The 18,222-nt window shown below is 40.5% G+C and overlaps 1 protein-coding gene and 1 long non-coding RNA gene across 5 annotated transcripts in view; one reads left to right on the forward strand and one right to left on the reverse strand.

Moving 5' to 3' along the window:
* The window catches only part of LOC120557817, an 81,740-nt gene that overhangs the window by 35,631 nt on the left and 27,887 nt on the right, over positions 1 to 18,222 (reverse strand). The window lies entirely within an intron of this gene.
* On the forward strand, positions 9,170 to 10,175 carry LOC120557850. Its single transcript, XR_005639028.1, has 3 exons — positions 9,170 to 9,367; positions 9,936 to 9,998; positions 10,106 to 10,175. It is a non-coding gene; the product is annotated as an uncharacterized LOC120557850 (long non-coding RNA).

Raw genomic sequence — 18,222 nt, forward strand, 5'->3', positions numbered from 1 at the left:
GGTGTCCCAATTTGTTTTACCGTAAGTGTGGAGATTAACAGACTGACATGGTACGTGTTCCATTATAATTTGTAAACAAATTGCTCCTTTTAGGCTGCAACAAAAATATGTCAGCCAAAGAGTGATTTTTATCAAACCCACAACTTTAAAGCCAGTGGCTTCAATTCCAAATAGACATTTTCAAATGTCTGCCTGCCAAATTTTCAGGATACTCAGATGAAAGGGAGAAAGAAACAATGAACATTTTCCTTTATTATCTAGTTCAGGATCCTAAGGATCTGAATAACACATATCATAAGAATGGTGAACTTTTCTGGGATCACCATTCTACTAATCACTTCTCTAAGGAAAAACTAGTTTACCAGAGAGCTTCTGATTGAAGAACAAAACTTCACTAAACCCAAATTATTGCTCCCGAATCAACTAAAAATCCAATTTTCTTCCCTTGTATAATTAACACCATGGTAGGCAATTTGTATACTCATCACATAAATACATTGAATAAATTGAGCTATTTTCCAAAAGTTGTTTCTATTCAATGTGCAGTATTTTTGTCTAATTTGATCTGTCTATCGTGTAGGGAGTGTTGCAGCGTGCAAAAAGCATGTCTTCATTGCAAGCATGTATATGTACGTGTGTTCATGTTACCCTCCTGAAAAGATGCAAACGTCCTCCAGTCTCTTAGTCCCACCACCAACTCCATCCCCCACCTTCTGTCAAACTGCATACTGCCGAGGGTCATTTGTGCTGTTCTTCGGATGAATCCCTCCTGGGGTAAGGACAGTCATAGGACCAATGTCCTCTCTTGCCACAGTTGAAGCATGTGTCTCTAATCACTGCCCTATCCTTGCCATTGCCTTTGCCTCCTCTGCCCCTGAAGACCCCTCTATTTGTGCCTCTGAAAGCTCCTCTGCCAGCACCTCTCCTTTCTTGGGACAGTGCTGCTACAGTTTTCATGAGAGTCAGCTGTGCATTGTCATTGTTCTGTTGTCTTTTCCTTTCTAGCTTTTCTTTCCTGTTAGCCATGATTTTCTCAGCATGTCTGGCATGTCTAACAATCTCCGTCAGAGCTGAATCTTGCAATCCAATGCATGTCTTCTCCACGTGGGCTCGAATGTCAGGGAGCAGCCCACCCAAAAATAAGTTTTTGAAATGGGCTTCCCAAAGTTCAACCACCGCTCCGGCGGCGGTTGTGCGTGCAATGCCACTGTGTCGGTCAAAAGTCTCAGCCAGTCGGTGCTGGAAATCCTCCACCGCCTCGTCTTTCAACTGCTTGGTGTTTGCCACACGTGACATATCAATCCTGACCGGAAAAGTGGTCTCTATCCCGGTGAAGAGTTCCTCCAGCGCGTCGTTGTAGTCATCATTTGCTCTATTATTAAGAGTTGGATGACGAATGACTGGATCGTGGGTCGGATCTCTAGGGAAAAAGTTTCTGATCTTTGCATACTCCATAGGCCCAAGATTTTGCATCAAAATGCGTCGTATTTCTTGAACAGTGGGCAGAAAAGTCTCAATGAATGCTTTGAGGGACTTGGAAAATTGCGCACCAGAGTCTTTACACGGGGGGAGATGGCTTGTGGCTCTTCTAATGTCCGTTTCAGTCCAGGGTCTCTACCACACACCCACTCCTCCCTGTGTAGCAACCTGAATCATTGGGAATGCATCAGCTTCATCTTCGTCTGCATCCCTCTCTGTTGTTCCTTCTGTGGGGGCTTGGAATGCTGATAATTCAGCGCCCACGGATGCACTAGGGTGGCGGTGAATTGGGTGGAGGTTTTCTCGTGCCCGCTTGTTTCTCGCCCGTCCGCCCGTCGGCCTTTTCCTTGCTGCGGTGGGGTTTGGGTATGGCAGTGGAACGTCGAGACCTGGATCCACGCCTTTCAAACTCGGATAGAGAGGAGAAATTGTGTCAGTGACAGTGTTCATGTCTTTTTTCTTTTTCTCCGTTTTGTTAGTATCACTCATGTTTAACAGTGTCGTCTGTTTCTGCAATTGTTTTCTCTCTCTGTTATCAGCTTCTTTCATCCACACATTAAAACATGCCTTATTATCCTCAATTTGTTCTAAAATCTCTGTTTTAATTGTTTTTTCCCCTTTGCTTTCTCTCTTCCTCTTCTAAAGCGTGTTTTAACATCCTTAGCTTTACTAGACTTAGAGATCCATTTGGCGGAAAGCCAAAGCTTTTTGACCAATATAACAGACATCTCAAACAATCCGGTCCATATTTCTGACACATCTCACCCACAATGGGTCCAGATGCTTCAAAGGGCTTCGATGGTTCGTTACCCATGATGACAGAAGCTTTTATTTTTTTCAATGTGATCGTCACCACAAAGCGAGGTTATTTCTTCAGCAAACCTTCGTAAAAACCCGGGACAGCCCTGCAGACAAAAATCGCTTAATAGTCAAGAACCTGCTTAGGGTGTCACAGACTATTTACTATTTCATGTCTTCTGCAGTCCGTCTCTAAATAGTCAAGAGCTTGTTTAAAGTGTCACAGACCATTTTGTTTTTATAAGTAGTCAAGAGCTTCTATAAAGTGTAGCTTCTTCAAAGTGTCACAGACTATCTTATAAATAGTCAAGGGGCTTCTTTAAATTGTCACAGACTATATATATATTTTTTTATTTTTTTTATTTAATAGTTTCTCAGACTATTTCTGTTCAATTGTAATTGTTTTGGTCTTCAGACCCTTTTGTTAGTTATCAAACTATCTTTGTTGACAGTCCACAGCCTGTCTCTTCTGTAATCTATTGTCACACCAGTTATCAAAGAAATAATCAGAAATATGTCTGTCTGTTAAAGGATGTCACTTCGAACCTAGTTATATTTTGTGCTATCGGACCCAAAAAATATCCAGTTACTCACTTCCCAAAAGTCGAATTAGTTTCATTTATTCTCTTTAGTAAGAGAATGAATTTTGCCAATTATTCATTACTTAATTCGTTTTAGCAACAGTTGCTTGTTTAGAATGTTTGTTCAAAACCTTGAATTTGCAATCCAATTGTAATTAATCAATTTTATCTTACCCGTGCTGCTTGAAATCTCTTCCTCGTTTTTTTGACGGAGTGGAAAACAGTCAAGAGCGCTCCCGCGGTCCTAACCCTCTTCTCTCTGAAAAACCTTTTTAAAGGTTAAGAGGTATGAGGCAGGTGATTTTTGATCCCTGGATAGCCAGTCATCAGCGACCCAACGGAGCTCTTTTCTCTGTTAACTCATCCGTCCTGCCGAGACAACGCCAAATTGTGGTGGAAGTTTTCCTTGAAGCAGCAGAGTTAGTGATATTCGTGATAAAATCAAAACGAACTACTGTTTGAGAATTAAACCAAAGTTTGGTCTTTGAGTATTTATTTACATTTGCAAATGGAGAAAACACAGTTTCAAAGGTACACGCAGCACAACTGAAAATGACTTTCTAACCTAAAGTCTAAACATCCAAACATCATATAGTGAAGAAACTCTGTTAAGCCACCCCTCTAAATGTATCTTTTAGTATGGCCATAGTTGAAAAGAGGACATCATGAAAAGTCAAACCATTGTCTCACCTTCCCCTCTGCTCTCTGTTCCTAACATTAGCCTAAACAACAATTTATCTCAGGAGACAGAATCCTACGTAGTTCTCACTGTCGGCAAAGGTCATCGGCCTTCTCCACTTCTATCTAAGCAAAAGACAACAATGTGAGAAGGTTCAGGCTAGTAGAACTAAATAACTCTACTGGGCTATAGTTCACGGTTGCCAACTATTTCACTTGGAGCCTTTTGAATCTACACATGAAGAAGCTAAATCTTGGCGTTATAAAAGAATCAAACCAATGGTTAATATCATTAAACAAATGGTTAAAATAAAATTTGCCACCACAGACCCCCTGACTCACACAACGAACAGCCAGAGACATCCAGCACCTCCATGGTCCCATCAGCCCGGGGCGAGCTACTCTGCACCTGCTGGCACTGTAGAGAATCTCCTCAGACCCCCGGCACTTCCCTTTACAAGGGTCTTCTTTCTTGTGAAGCCACAGCAGAGGAGGGGGGAGACTCAAAGCTTAAGGACAGAGAGCTGACAAGGACCACTATTTCGCGATTTAAAAAAAACAAACATGAAAAGATTCTAAGTGGTGTGTTGTCACCCCAAAAAAGTCCCGTTCTCTCCCAAGTGCAGGGAGAGGACAACCGGCGCCAACGGCCACACCAAGCGTGGCCAGCCCAAAAGGCTCCTCGGGGGAAAATCTGGTTCTGTTTTCTTTTTGTTCTGTTGTGTAGAAATAAAAATCCATAATCTGCACTTTGTTTGGACTTTATTATTCATGATCATTAATGAAACAACTTCTAACGTTTACTTCTTTTAAACTTTTCTTTATATGATACTATATACACACACACATGAAGCTTGTAAATGACAGTGTAAATGTCGCCCGTATCAGGTTCATTTATGGATTTACAGTACAGGCCAAAAGTTTGGCACACCTCATTCAATGTGTTGTAGATTCTCACTGAAGTAATCAAAACTATGAATGAACACATATGGAAGTATGTACTTAAATAAAAGTGTGAAATAACTGAAAACATGTCTTATATTTTAGATTCCTCAAAGTAGCCACCCTTTGCTTTTTTGACAGCGCTGCAAACCCTTGGTGTTCTCTCAATGAGCTTCATGAGGTAGTCACCTGAAATGGTTTTCACTTCACAGGTGTGCTTTGTCAGGGTTAATTAGTGGAATTTTTTTCCCTTATTAATAAAAAAGCAAAGGGGTGACTACTTTGAAAGAATCTAAAATATAAGACAGTTCATCTTTTGCAAGTACATAATTCCGCTGTTCATTCATAGTTTGATGCCTTCAGTGAGAATCTACATGTAAATAGTCATGAAAATAAAAGGAAACGCATTGAATGAGGAGGAGTGTCCAAACGTTTGGCCTGTACTGTATTTTCATCAAAAAGGCTGCAGGTTGTGGAGGATTTATTTTTTCAAGGGACTGTCATTTTTCCTCAACACGTGCATACATTTAAACAAACTGTATCATCCAACCAGTTGTTTTGACCAGTGCCTTAATCAGGGGTACTGACCTAACATACTGTACATATTTTGAGATCAAAATCTTTCTCCACCCTGTGATTTTGGTTTCCATATCATCCTGAAATAAAACACAACATGGTGAATCATACTGCTCCTGAGGGGTCAAATGTCAATGTGCAAAACAATGAAAACTAAACATAAACATGCCACAAACATATCAGCAGTTAACATTAATAACAGAACTCACTATTAAATAATACTAGAACTTTAATGCTATAAACATGTTATTAGTCTCTATATGATATGAACATGTTCTGATGAAGCTTGTAAAATGAGCAAAATGTTCATTTATATCTGACAGTATATGTATTTTAATTGAAAGACTGCAGGTTGTCAAGGATTTGATACAATTCTAATTTGGGGATAAGATAAGTCACAGCAATGTTAGGTCACTTAAGATAAGTGACCTAACATACTTACGAGTTTTGTTGGGATGACAGTGACAGATGACCATGTTAATTTAGTCATATTCAGTCTTTAGATGACATACACACTCAGATGACGCTTTTATATTATAAGCATGTCTGCTACAGTGTGGGATCGATCTTCAGACCTCAAATTCTCCCTTCAAGCCCACATATCCCCCAGGCCCCCCTTTGAGCTCACCATTCATTTATCTTACTCTTTAATGCTTCAAACATGTTATTATTCGACTGATATCCTATATACAGACACTTAGATTAAGCTTGTATATGAGTAACATGTACATTCATAGATATTTCTTTTCCATCTTTGCCTGCCCTTAGGGGGGGATCGAACTGCTGACCTTAAAATGTTGAGAGGCATGTCTGCCACAGGGTGGGATCGATCTTCAGACCTCAAATTCCTGATCCCAACTAGAGGAGCCAATCAGAAAACCAAGCTGCTTGTGCCATTTTCGCGTCTAGACCAATCAACGAAGTCTTGTTTTTGCTCCCAATCTCATCCAATCAGATGGCTCAATTTGTTTATTTCTACATCTCAACCGCCGTCAGTCTGAATTTGAAGCTGATGACAGAGACACTAAGTAAGTAAAATACTCTTTAATTTGTATTACATATAAGGTAAAACACTCTAGGAAACTTCTAGGAATTTTCTTTCTGAAAGAGGCTTTTTATGGTCCTTTGGGAATATCGCTATATGTCAAACTATTTCATACATAAAAATGTCATATCTGTGATAATGTGATGTAACTGCTCTGATAAAGGGTTTATCGTTTACTTCTAAATAATATAGAAGTAAATTTGTTAGCCTCGGCTACCTGCTGGTAGGTGACGTCATAGGCTATCCACGGACATTTCACATTTGCCTGCCTGCAAGAGCATCGTATTGTTCTTGTGTTAAGAGACGGTAAAAAGCAGGGTAAGATCACTACAGACAGTCGGTTTCCAAAACCATGTGTAGCGCTGCGGCTGAAAAATAAACTAACATTTATCTCGTTTTACAGTGTCCTTTTTGAAATATGTTTGCCAGCAAAAACTTTTCAACAAGCATCATTTCTAACTGAATTGACCGGTGAAAGTGGCTACCGCTGGGTTTCTTTTCTATACAGCTAGCATATGCAGCTAACCTGGGAAACCCTTCGAAATTACAAAGGGAAAGCGTGCGTCGTTTAATCATGTGATCTGTTTGATCTGTCTCTCGCAGGTCTCATCGTCAGCAGTGCGCGCCACGCCAGACCATAGACTTACCAAAGAACTTCTAATATACCAAGAAGTTCCACTCCCTCGTTACTTCGGGTTCTGAACTGGTTGCAGTTCCACCAGAGTTCCATATGGGGGGCTCACAGGCCAGTGCAGAATGAATGGGGCTCTATGGAGCTATACCCCTCAAAACCCACTTTTTCCAGGATATAATTTTTTGTCTAGTAATTTGAATGTTGCATTCGAAGGGGAGGCTAAAAAATACACACTGCTGTGTGTTAGATTTTTTAAAAGTCACTTTTTTGTTCTAAAAGCCTTTTAACATGTCAATGACGTCATACACATATCGACGGCCAGAGATACTGCTTTACGGCAAACTCTGAGTCGCTTCCTTTGTTCTCTCGAGGCATCGACAACACAGCTAACAGGTTCGGCTCTCCTGTTAATACATGTGCTAGAAAGAGGTTTGCTAATGTTTTAAAGACTTCACAGAATATTCACTCTGATATTCAGGCTCTGCTTCGATGCCGCTAAGCGGATCTCCGGATCGTAATCACTCCTTCACTGACCAATCAGCATTCATTAGCAGAATGCGGTAGCGTGTTATGGGCTACAACCTCACCCTGTAAGAAATCAAAAGGACATAAGTACTGTCTTCATTCAACTTTCGCACCTATAACCCATGTTGAACTTGCAAAAACTACAATCAAATTTGAGGTTTCTCAGCGACTAATCGGGCGAAGACACAAATTTAGCCGCGTCTAGCTCCATAGAGTCCAATTCATTTTGCACTGGACCACGATCACCCCCAGTGGAACTCTGGGGGAAACTGCAACCAAAATCCGGTACAATGGGGCTGAATAGGGAGTGGAACGGCTTTCTCGACCAGCTTTGGACTTACCGTGCGTTCATGGACATCGGAAAAACGTTTTTCCGAGTGAAAAACGTTACCATTCACGTAACGTCCTGTGGGAATCAGAGGTCGGAAACTTCGGGCTGGATTTTGATAACCGAGTTTGTGACGTTGTTGACAACTGGACGTTTGATGGAGGCGGACTTTGGTTCACTGAAAATATTTCAATGATAATAAACTGTTTATTGTGGACAAATGCCTCTGCCAAGAAACATAGATCCGCCACTGCTGTGTTCTGTATATAAAATGTAGGCCTAATAATGTAAAATGTAATAAATGTGACTGAGGTCTACTAAAAGTCCTGAAAAGTTTAAAAAAGACAGTTTGAAAAAAATACAGAAGCCAATTGGGTGATTGTCAGGACGTTGCTGACCTGAGTTAGGGGGCAGTCACATTTCGGCAGGTCCCATATAGGCTACCCTGCCAAAAAGGACTGCACCCCCATAACTCAGGATTGCAAAGGCTGACAAAGACAAACTTTTCGGGACTTTTAGTAGACCTCATAACATGCAAGTATAGCAAATTGTGTTATTGTCAGACGTTGCTGACCTGAGTTGGGGCAGTCGCATTTCGGCAGGCAGTCTTTTTGCGCACAACACTGGCTCTTACAGCCGAATTCATTCGCAAACGACCCATCACTACAGGCAGGCAGGGCAGACAGCAGTCCCTTCCAGCTCCTACCTCAGAACGCTTTTCTTGGCTTGTGTGGAGGTGAGTGGTGACGAACAGAAAGACTAAGACAGTGCCTCGAGTTTACAGCTAATTACCCGAAAGACAAAACAAATAGTTAACTTGTGTCTCGCTAACATGCACGAGCTACTAGCTTATGTAATAAGTTAGCTATAAGGTTTAGCTGAGGCATCATCATGGCCCTACAGGCTAATGTAGCCTACTGTACTTAATGGAGACACTCCAGGTGAACAGCTGCGAAAAATCTGTCAAATAACGTCTTCCCAATCGCCACATTAATATGCAAATTAGGCGTTAACTAACTAAATAAAATGTGCATACATTTGACAAGGCACTGCAGGTGAACAGGATAAACCCAAAGTAACTGAAACATATCAGCACAGAACTTCCCCAGTTAGGGTTAGGGTCTTCCCTCCTTAAATGTTAGGTTTAAATATGTAGATTAATTTAGAAGAAATCTACAGATGCAGCCTAAAACAAATACCATCTAAATGTTTATTTCAAGAGGAAAAGACATGGAAGCAAAATATACCAAAAAATGAAAAGAAGTGTCCAGCATTAAACAGTAACTTCATCATTTTGATCATAGGCTCCTCATCTTATAAGTTTTTTTTCCTGTAAACATAAAGTAAAAAAAAGTACATGAAATTCATCAACAGACCAAATATAAAACTCAAACACCATTTTAAAAAGAATTGGCTTTGGTGAATATATTGCATGAATAGAAAGAGCGTCCCATGCATACTAATTAAACTGGACTTACTTACCTTTCTTACTGTACTGATGTCTCCTCTCCTCTTTAGTCCCCTTCTCAGATCCAGGACCGGATTCTCCGTGACGTTGCACGGCAGTGGGAGTGTCACCGAAAACTGCCCATTTCTGTGACGTCCCGTTGTGTTCCGGTTTCCCGTTTCCTGTACGGGACTCTCACACCGCTTCAAAACACAACGCGGAGTCTGATCCACGCGCACGCTTTTCTTGTTGAATCTGTCTCTATATTAGGCTATACATGTGTATATATTTAGGTGATTCTTGTTTTGTATATAACCTTAGCCCAATAAGTAAGGTAAGGAAATTTGTGTTTGGTAGATTATTTCTCTGTGGTAACAATGCTTGTTGGCAATAAATCTTGGAACTGTTGGAAAGCCTGTTTAGTTCCCTTACAAATGGTGGCCCAGTTGTAAGGAACATGCATTTGTGGGATGAGCAGCAGCGCTGAGTATGTGGGTTGCGCCCATGAAAAATTTGCCAAATCTTCTCCGCCATTGCCAAACAGGTTACTTTGCTGTTGCTATGGACACTTGTTTTGAGCTTCTGGTAACCCCAGGTGCTGCCAATCAGGCGCCTGATTGGCAGCACCTGGGGTTACCAATCAGGCGCCTGATTGGCAGCACCTGGGGTTACCAATCAGGCGCCTGATTGGCAGCACCTGTGAGCATGGGCCCCACTACTGTTAGTACAGCTACAGTCTGATCTAATGTATCACATGTACATTAGATTTTTTTTTCCAAGTAAAAGCCAGTATGCTGATTTTACAAACACCGGGGACACAAACAGCCTCTTCCTTTAGGTTTATTAAAGACTAGTTGTTAATGGATTGAATCCTATTCTGTGCTGTACCCGTCACGCTACAGGGCCCAGCTGTCCCAGTGGAAGTTTAAGCTCTCTGAGCCGAATCGGAGGACCCCGTCCCGGTGGTAAGAGTTCACCACGAAGCCGTGTTAATGTGTTGTAATTTGTACCATGATTTATCTTTCCATCAAAAGCTGAAGAGCCTTAAAAACAGCCGGTGTTTGTCTCCCAGGTTCCCTTCAGAAACGGGAGGGGAGGACGGCGTGCCGCGCTGCAGCGGCTGCTGCCGTACATCAAAAACGGTTGGTGATTCCATGGTGTACGTTGACATCCGGTGGCGAGGTTGAGGCGTTACACTTGGGGCATTTGTGGCCGAATGAACAGTCAGTTACAGTCAAAAAACTAAATGTTTGATGATTATTAAACAGGACTCATTTTTTATTTAAAGGGAAGAAAACGTCTACCCATCAAGCAACCGTTCAAAGTAGGGCAAGCTTTGAAAAAAATTAAACACAATGGCAAATATTCCTAAATTCAATTTTTTTTTTTGGAATTACCTTGTGGACACAACTGAACATAAATATTAAAACATAAAGGTAGATTGCATAATGTAAAATCTACATTGGCAATACAGAAGAATTTATAACTATGCAAACACTGGGAGTGGAAAGAGAGATACAAATGGGTTTGAATCAGTAAAATCATCAATGCAAAGCAAAAAGGAACATGCTGATCAAATGTCATTTTGTCCCTTTCAATAAAATTTAGTGCTTACATTTTCTGTTGTGTCACTTGTGCCAGACAGGAAACACAACTGTTGGTCCATAAAGCTCTCTCCTTTTTTGACAAAATAATACAAAGACAGCATAACCCATGTACAGTAGACTGGATATCCCCATACTCCCAATGCAGATACAAGCAGGCATCTGTTTTAGAGCTTGGTGTAAATAAACGTGAAAGATATAAAAATGAGCGTTGTTCACAGTAGTAATGTACTTTTATTTTTGTTTTTAAACCAACTATATATTTTTTTGCCTGGTGTCACACACAATCCAAAAGTATCTTCGCTCTGCATTGGGGTTTTACTACCATGATGTAGCTGTGTGTACACTGCAGCAGTACTGCAGATAGATATGATGATAAATCCACGTGTAGAATGGGAATTTTTAGGGTTACATGCTAACTGCGGTACGTGAAAACATTGAGCACCAAAAGTATAAACACAGGGTAAGTGCCTGAGTTTGTGGCGTTAAATCAGGGGTGTCAAACCCCACGTCGGGTGAGAGCCAGAACCGCCCGCCAATAGGGTCCGATCAGGCCCACTGGATGACTTTGCAAAGTGTAAAAAATTGCAGGGAAGGAATTAATTCCAAATCCACATTTACCACTTTAATCTTAGAAATTCAGAGTTTTTCTCGGATTAATACCCCTCTCACCTCGGGTCCGTAACATAAGTTTTTTTTTCTTACAGTAGCAGAAGCAACTTGCTGGTTGTCAACATCTCTGGTCCGCTTGAGATCAAATTAGGGGTCCGTAACATAATTTTTTTTTCTTACAGTAGCAGAAGCAACTTGCTGGTTGCCAACATCTCTGGTCCGCTTGAGATCAAATTAGGGGTCCGTAACATAATTTTTTTTTCTTACAGTAGCAGAAGCAACTTGCTGGTTGCCAACATCTCTGGTCCGCTTGAGATCAAATTAGGGTATGTGGCCCATGAACTAAAATGAGTTTAACAACCCTGAGTTAAATTACTGTACGTACAATCGATAACGATGATGTCAGTTTACCAGTAATGCATACAGCACAATTCTTCTCTATGATTTGGTCATATTAAGATGATAAGAGGAATGTTAAGTATAACCCCTTGTATTGAGGTAAACACACAGTTATGACATTATGTTTTTGGTGAAAGGATCATAAAGGCTCATCTGTATCCGCAATCAGGGGTTTTCCAAAATAATATGAACATTTGTCGTGCTGTATAATGTGTCTGATAAAGGTGTACAGCCTTGTGTATTAATTTAACCAGAATTGCATTAAAAGGGAAAAGATAATGGTAACATGAATTTAAAGATAATTTTAGGCCCATTAATCGTTCTAAAAAACACACACTACCACGCACGTTCCTAATGATTTTAAAGTGCTCGTATATGCTCATTTTCAGGTTCATAATTGTATTTAGAGGTTGTACCAGAATAGGTTTTACATGGTTTAATTTTCAAAAACACCATCTTTTTTGTTGTACTGCAGATTGCTGCAGCTCCTCTTTCACCCTGTGTGTTGCGCTCTGTTTTAGCTTACAGAGAGGGGCATCTCACTTCTGTTCCATCTTTGTTGGGAGTCGCATTACGCAGTAGCTAGGTAAGGACTACTAGCCATTTTCTTTTTCACTTTGTAAACCTATAACGTGCACAAAACAAGATATATAACCACAATAAAGGAAAGGGGAAAGCCAAAAAGCATAATATGAGCACTCGAAGACTTCTTGTATAAGTCAAAATATAAAAAGCTTCTGGAACTAAAGACAAAAGTGTACACAGCCACAGCTACAACAATGTAAGGGAAACACTTCTACGTACATAAACTTCTCCTGTTAAACATAAATATTGTAAGAGTTGTGAGCCCTCTTGTGTGGTATCTGTGCGGTTCAGCTTAAGATGAAGCATCCACAAAACAGTAACAAACGGGAGGTTTTAAACTCGGATCCCACAACATACATACTTGTGACAGTTTTTTCTGTTTCGATGTTGCTTTGAGCACCCGTCAGTTCCATCACAGGAACCTAAGGCTGATAGCAATTCATAACGCGCTTACACACAAGCCCAGTCGCCGTAGGTGAAATCAAAGCTTTTAAACACTGGATGGCAGCATCAGATTAATGCATGTGCATCCCGTTGCCTGTCACGTTGACGTAAACTGTAGATTGGAGTCGTGCTCAGGATCTCTCTATTTTACTCTGCCCGTTACAGAACGAGTGTCTAGATTGCAGCTGAAGCGTCTTAAGTCGGAGGGGCAGCCAGTGTCCGAAACCCTTCAAAGAACCTCCCTTACGCTCACGGCGGTAGAGGTCGGCGTTGTGAGTGAAGTCGGTTGCAAATGTTGGAGTCACGTGTCCACCAGAGTGCAGTAGGGCGGTCCGCCTATGCTGATCACCGGTAACCAGGACACAGCAGCACGGGATCAGGCGAGTCTCCACCTACCTCATCTACAAGTAAGACAGGGACACATGTAATGTAGCCTTGGATACAGGAACGTTCCCCGTGTTTGATAGAAATGTTTTACGCCGTAGGCGAGTTCAACTATTGCACCGTTTTCAGCCCCGTCCTTCGGCTCACTGAAGCCCGGACTTTGCGTTTGGAGTTCTGTTTAGTAACAATGTCGCTTGGGGAGGCAATCCGTCAGCGGCAGCTCTCCTCCCTCTTCAGAATGGAGACCAGACCCTCCTGGGGGGGGGAACTCTGAAGGAGATGCAGAAACAAGAAATGACCACTAATGTTTTCCTATGCTTTTTATATATGTTTTTTGGGGGTCACTCTACCCAGAACCTGATAGGAGGACCGGTACTGTACTACAGTGGTATATTATGGTGTATGTTAGAAGTATAGTATAGAATAAAATACACACTTTACTGTCCCTGAGGGGAATTTGTTTTTGGGTACATTGCTCCACATGTAACAGAAAAAACCATTCTAAAATCAACATCAAATTAAAATCAACATCAAAACATCAAACATAAGGATCAACAAAGCATCTCAGGACATAAATGAAGGACACATATGACTGTACAGGCAATGCGACATCTATAGTTATATTAAAGGGTTACCTGATTTTTTTGTGTTGGTTATAACATTGCACTTACCAAAGTAATCACTGGATATCAAACTAATACCTTAAAATAAATCCAACAGGGCAACACACACAAACTGCCACACACTGTAAAACTGAAGCAGGCAGTTATATCAGAGATTAGCACTTTTTTGGGATGTGAGGGCAGTGAGCACACCCACAATGTCAGGAATGAATTCTTTAATGCATAGGAGGGAACTGAGTGCGGACCTACAGTCAATGTGAAAAATTAGGACACCCATGCTTAGGATTGACTTTAAAAGAGGGAATAAAAAAAATCATCTCTTTTGAAAATTGATCTTAATGCCTTAATTAAAAAAATGAGGAAAAATCAATCTTATGCAATTCGTACCCCACTTTTTCTTTGTGAATGAATAATGTATCGTAAGCAAATAAATGTTCTTCCTTAAAATACAGGGGCATAAGTAAGATAAGAAGTAACCTCTATGGAGATTTAACATAGGGGTGTACTCATATAGTTGACTTTGTTTCACAGCAAATAACGTTCAGACTAAGACATTTGTAAAGCATGTCATAATACTAATAGTTATAAGAAAGAATAGAGATGTGAGCTATGAAATCCATCATCAAACATATGCGGTGGCGGGGGTAAACAGGCTCCATCCAGCAGATAATGGGAAACCTTCTGTATGTGTGGTATTAGTCAACGGAGAGCGACCAGCAGCGTTTTAGATGGATTTGTGGCTGGGGCAAGGTTAACACAGGAGCTGCAAGAGCTGGGGTGCAACAACACAGAGGCACAACTTTCTTCTCTGTGCTGGAGAATGTTTTACTACTGCAGTGCGTGCTGTATCGGTCAACAGAGGTCAGTGTCCAGAGTAATTCTAACTCTACCCCACCTAATGAAAAGCCTTTTGACCTGATGCTAATCTGTAAAACACACCACATGACTGTCAGGCGCATCTGCTCCATAATATAGCTCAGTTACTTACTTTTTCCTGAGTCAAGTGGTCCATCCTAGCCAATATTGCAGTAGTCTCACATTCAGTCAAGTCTGTATAAGAGGCTATTATCTCCGAATCAGGATTTTCTGTGTTACCACTGGGGACATTGTGATGTTAAGTCTCATATTATGCTCATTTTCAGGTTAATAATTGTAATTTGAGAAGTTTGTTACCAGAATAGGTTTACATGGTTTAATTTTGTTTTTAAGCATATGTTATTTTTTGTTGTACTGCACGTCAGCTCCTCCTACTTCACCTTATGTGTTGACTCTCTGTTTTACTACTTTAGAGTGAGGCATCTCACTGCTGTTCCATCTTTTGTTGAGTCGATACTGCACACAGTAGCTAGGTAAGGACTACTAGCCAGTCAGAAGCTTTACAGAGTATGAGGTGCCATCTAGCAGCTCTATTATAGCGTGTGTTCAAAGGGACGCGTACAGTCATCATGAAGTAAAGGCTGGACTACAGTAGAGCTGTTTGGACTCTGCATAAACCTATATCTCACCAAAAGATATATAACACATTACAAGGGAAAAGGCAAAAGCATAATTGGAGCCTTTAAGGGAAATGCACTGCATAGCTTAGGAAAGTGTCAGGACAAAGTGTATTTGTGAGTGTAGGCAAGAAGCGCTCTGTCAGATGTAAACTCTGGAGCTCCTCCATAGAGAACTGATAAGTCAAGGCCTATAGCGGTATACAGCGATTTTTGGTTGTGGGTAATATTTTAACATTGAAATAAATATTGAAATAAATTTGGTCTCTAAGGGCAGCTCAGATTTGTAAATGGTCTGGCTGTAGGATGCACAGTATTTTTTCTATTTAAACTTTATTTAACCAGGTAGGAATTGATAACAAATTCTCATTTGCAGCGAGATCTGGCACAAGACAAAGAGTGTAAGCGTGCTGAGACAACATTAAGTTTTCTACATTAAATGCATGAAATATAAACACATGAAAGAAATACAGTAAAGGAATCTACCAAAAGAAATACGAAAGTTTCTAATATTGAATCAAGTAAATGGTTTGTGTACTGTAATGTCTAAGTGGTATAAATAAAGCAGTTTTCCAATACAGTAGTCTTAGTAAATATACTGAGTGTAGTACAAGAGTCTCTATACAATTTGTGCAGATGGAGTAGTGCAAAGAGCATTAAACAAATATTAGATATAACAAAGTGAGAATATGAAATGGAGCATACACGTAGATGTTTAAAGGTTCCAAGTTACCACTAGGAAGTAGGCTCATCAGCAGCATTCAGGAATATTTTTTATTTGGCCGATAAAAGTGGTTATCTATATTAGATAGATGGCGATAAAAAGTTACGTAATTTAAATACACTTAGCAGTAAGTAAGCAATATTTGCTTTCTTTTTACTATAGAAATTATGATTATATCAGTAGTTTATTCAAAATTTGTAATGGGTTGTGATTTAATACTAATTGAAAATACTTTTGATGGAAAGTGTAATGAGGAGTCTACAGCTATAATATAGCGTCTCTGTAGGCGGTGATTACTTAACAACGGGGCTTTGAGCTAAATGTGCTAACACACATCTTAGATCTAGGGTGATGGCATTGCTAACATCTGCTAATTTTCACTTAATAAACTAACTGTGAAACTGTGCTTTAGCACAACAGTGATTTAAGCCTAATGAATTGGTGCATTAGCATGCTCACAGTGACTATGCTACCATGTTGATGCAAGTATCATGTTCCATAGTCACCCATTCAGAGCCATGCCGATACAAATCCATCCAATATCATGCACCACATTTACAGGGAGCGGCAAAACAAACAGCTATGAATCTGATACAGGCCATTTGGAGTAATGTGAACAGCCAAATAAAAAAAATAACATCTGAGCAAAAAAACTCCAAATTAAACATTGCTATCGCGGTGTGGAGCATTAGCCTTGTTACCCTGAATAAGTTTCAATTCGAGCTAAATTGTGTTCTATCATGACAGGAAAAGTCGGCTTGCTAATCTGAATAATTAAACTCAACAACCCTGTGATTTGACTCCCAATAATTTTCATTGCCAAATAAAGAATCCTCCATGCCCAGATCCATCCTCCTGAATTTAAGAATATGAACTCCACCTGACCCCATCAGTATGACAGCCTTCAGCCTGCTGCTTGTTTCCCAGGAATGGTTTCATCTCACCTCTCAGAAGAACTGGACCCCATCATCAGCTCAGTGTTTGAGCCAATGGTGCCAGCCTTGGCTCTGGGCTCAGCTAATCTAGCACATTGGCAGGGTCAAAGCATCAGAGTCCCTCCTAAGTGAGAACATGAATTGGGAGTTTTGAACTACATAGAAAGTTCATGATGATCTCAAAAGGATTAACAGGGTTCATTCATGGGAAGTGTCTCAGCAAGGAATAAAGAGTTATTGAGCCGAGAATAGAAGGGCATACACAGAAATCTGGTGACTTTCTGCAAGTGAAATATATTAGATTTCGAAGTAAAACAGGAGAGATTTAGAGAGGAGGAAGGAGAATGCATGGAGATGATACATGGATGTGGTGGGAGAAAGGAAAACCAGGAATAGAAAGAGCAAGAAGAAAGGATACAGCAGAGACGGAAGGGTGGTAAACCAGCCTGTATTCATCCACCACAACTCTCTTTATACATTCATCTTATATCCAAATCAATGTCTGTTTTGTCACCTCCTCTAGTTATGATAATCAGAATGTAAAGAGCAGACAAATAGAGTATATGTTTAAACCGTGTAATCCTACCTCATTAGGTTAGCTTGGCCAGCTCCTTGTCACAAACCTGGGGGACTCCTGTTATGCCACCTTCTACACCTCCTCCTCCCGGCGTCTCCTCCTGCAGCTCCTCTCCTCCTCCTCCTCTTCTACTTATGTCCTTCGCCGTTGTTCTTCTTCTGTTCCTCCTCCTCCTCCTCCTCCCCGTTCCGCCTCCTGATTTACCAATACCTGTGCTAGAAAGCTCTTGACTCGAGATCATACTTTGCTCTTGTTCCTCATCCTTGTGTTGTTTTAGGCTTATTATTTAATGGGAGCTTAGCAGATTAGTTTATTGATTATGGATATAACTTAAGCCCTTCTTTATGTGGGTAACAGTGCATGGATACAAGAGTCCCTGAGTTGATAAGAAGGTCATGGTGTACATTGCTTATACCAGAGCATTATAGGCAATTCTGAAAAAACCTACCAGTTTGTATATGCCTTGTGTCTTTTCCATTGTCTAAATAATAAGGAACTGACATGATAAAAAAAGTGCATTGAAGTCAGTTTATAGTCCTGCTCAAGCAGCGTGAATGCGTTAGAAAAGTTTATAAGTGGTGATAAATTAATGTTTGTGTTACCAATAATTTGGTATGTGTGTGTGTGTGTGTGTGTGTGTATAGCACTATGTATATATATATATATATATATATATATATATATAGGTCTAAAAGAGGATAAGAGCTGATACAGATTGATGTTTGCTTGGAACTTCATAGAGGGCTGAGGAGCACAGCATGTGTCAGGTGTTGCACAATATTTTTGAGCAATATGCAATAGCTTTGGCA

This window comes from Perca fluviatilis, chromosome 4 (assembly GCF_010015445.1).
Source record: "Perca fluviatilis chromosome 4, GENO_Pfluv_1.0, whole genome shotgun sequence".
Lineage (NCBI taxonomy): Eukaryota > Metazoa > Chordata > Actinopteri > Perciformes > Percidae > Perca > Perca fluviatilis.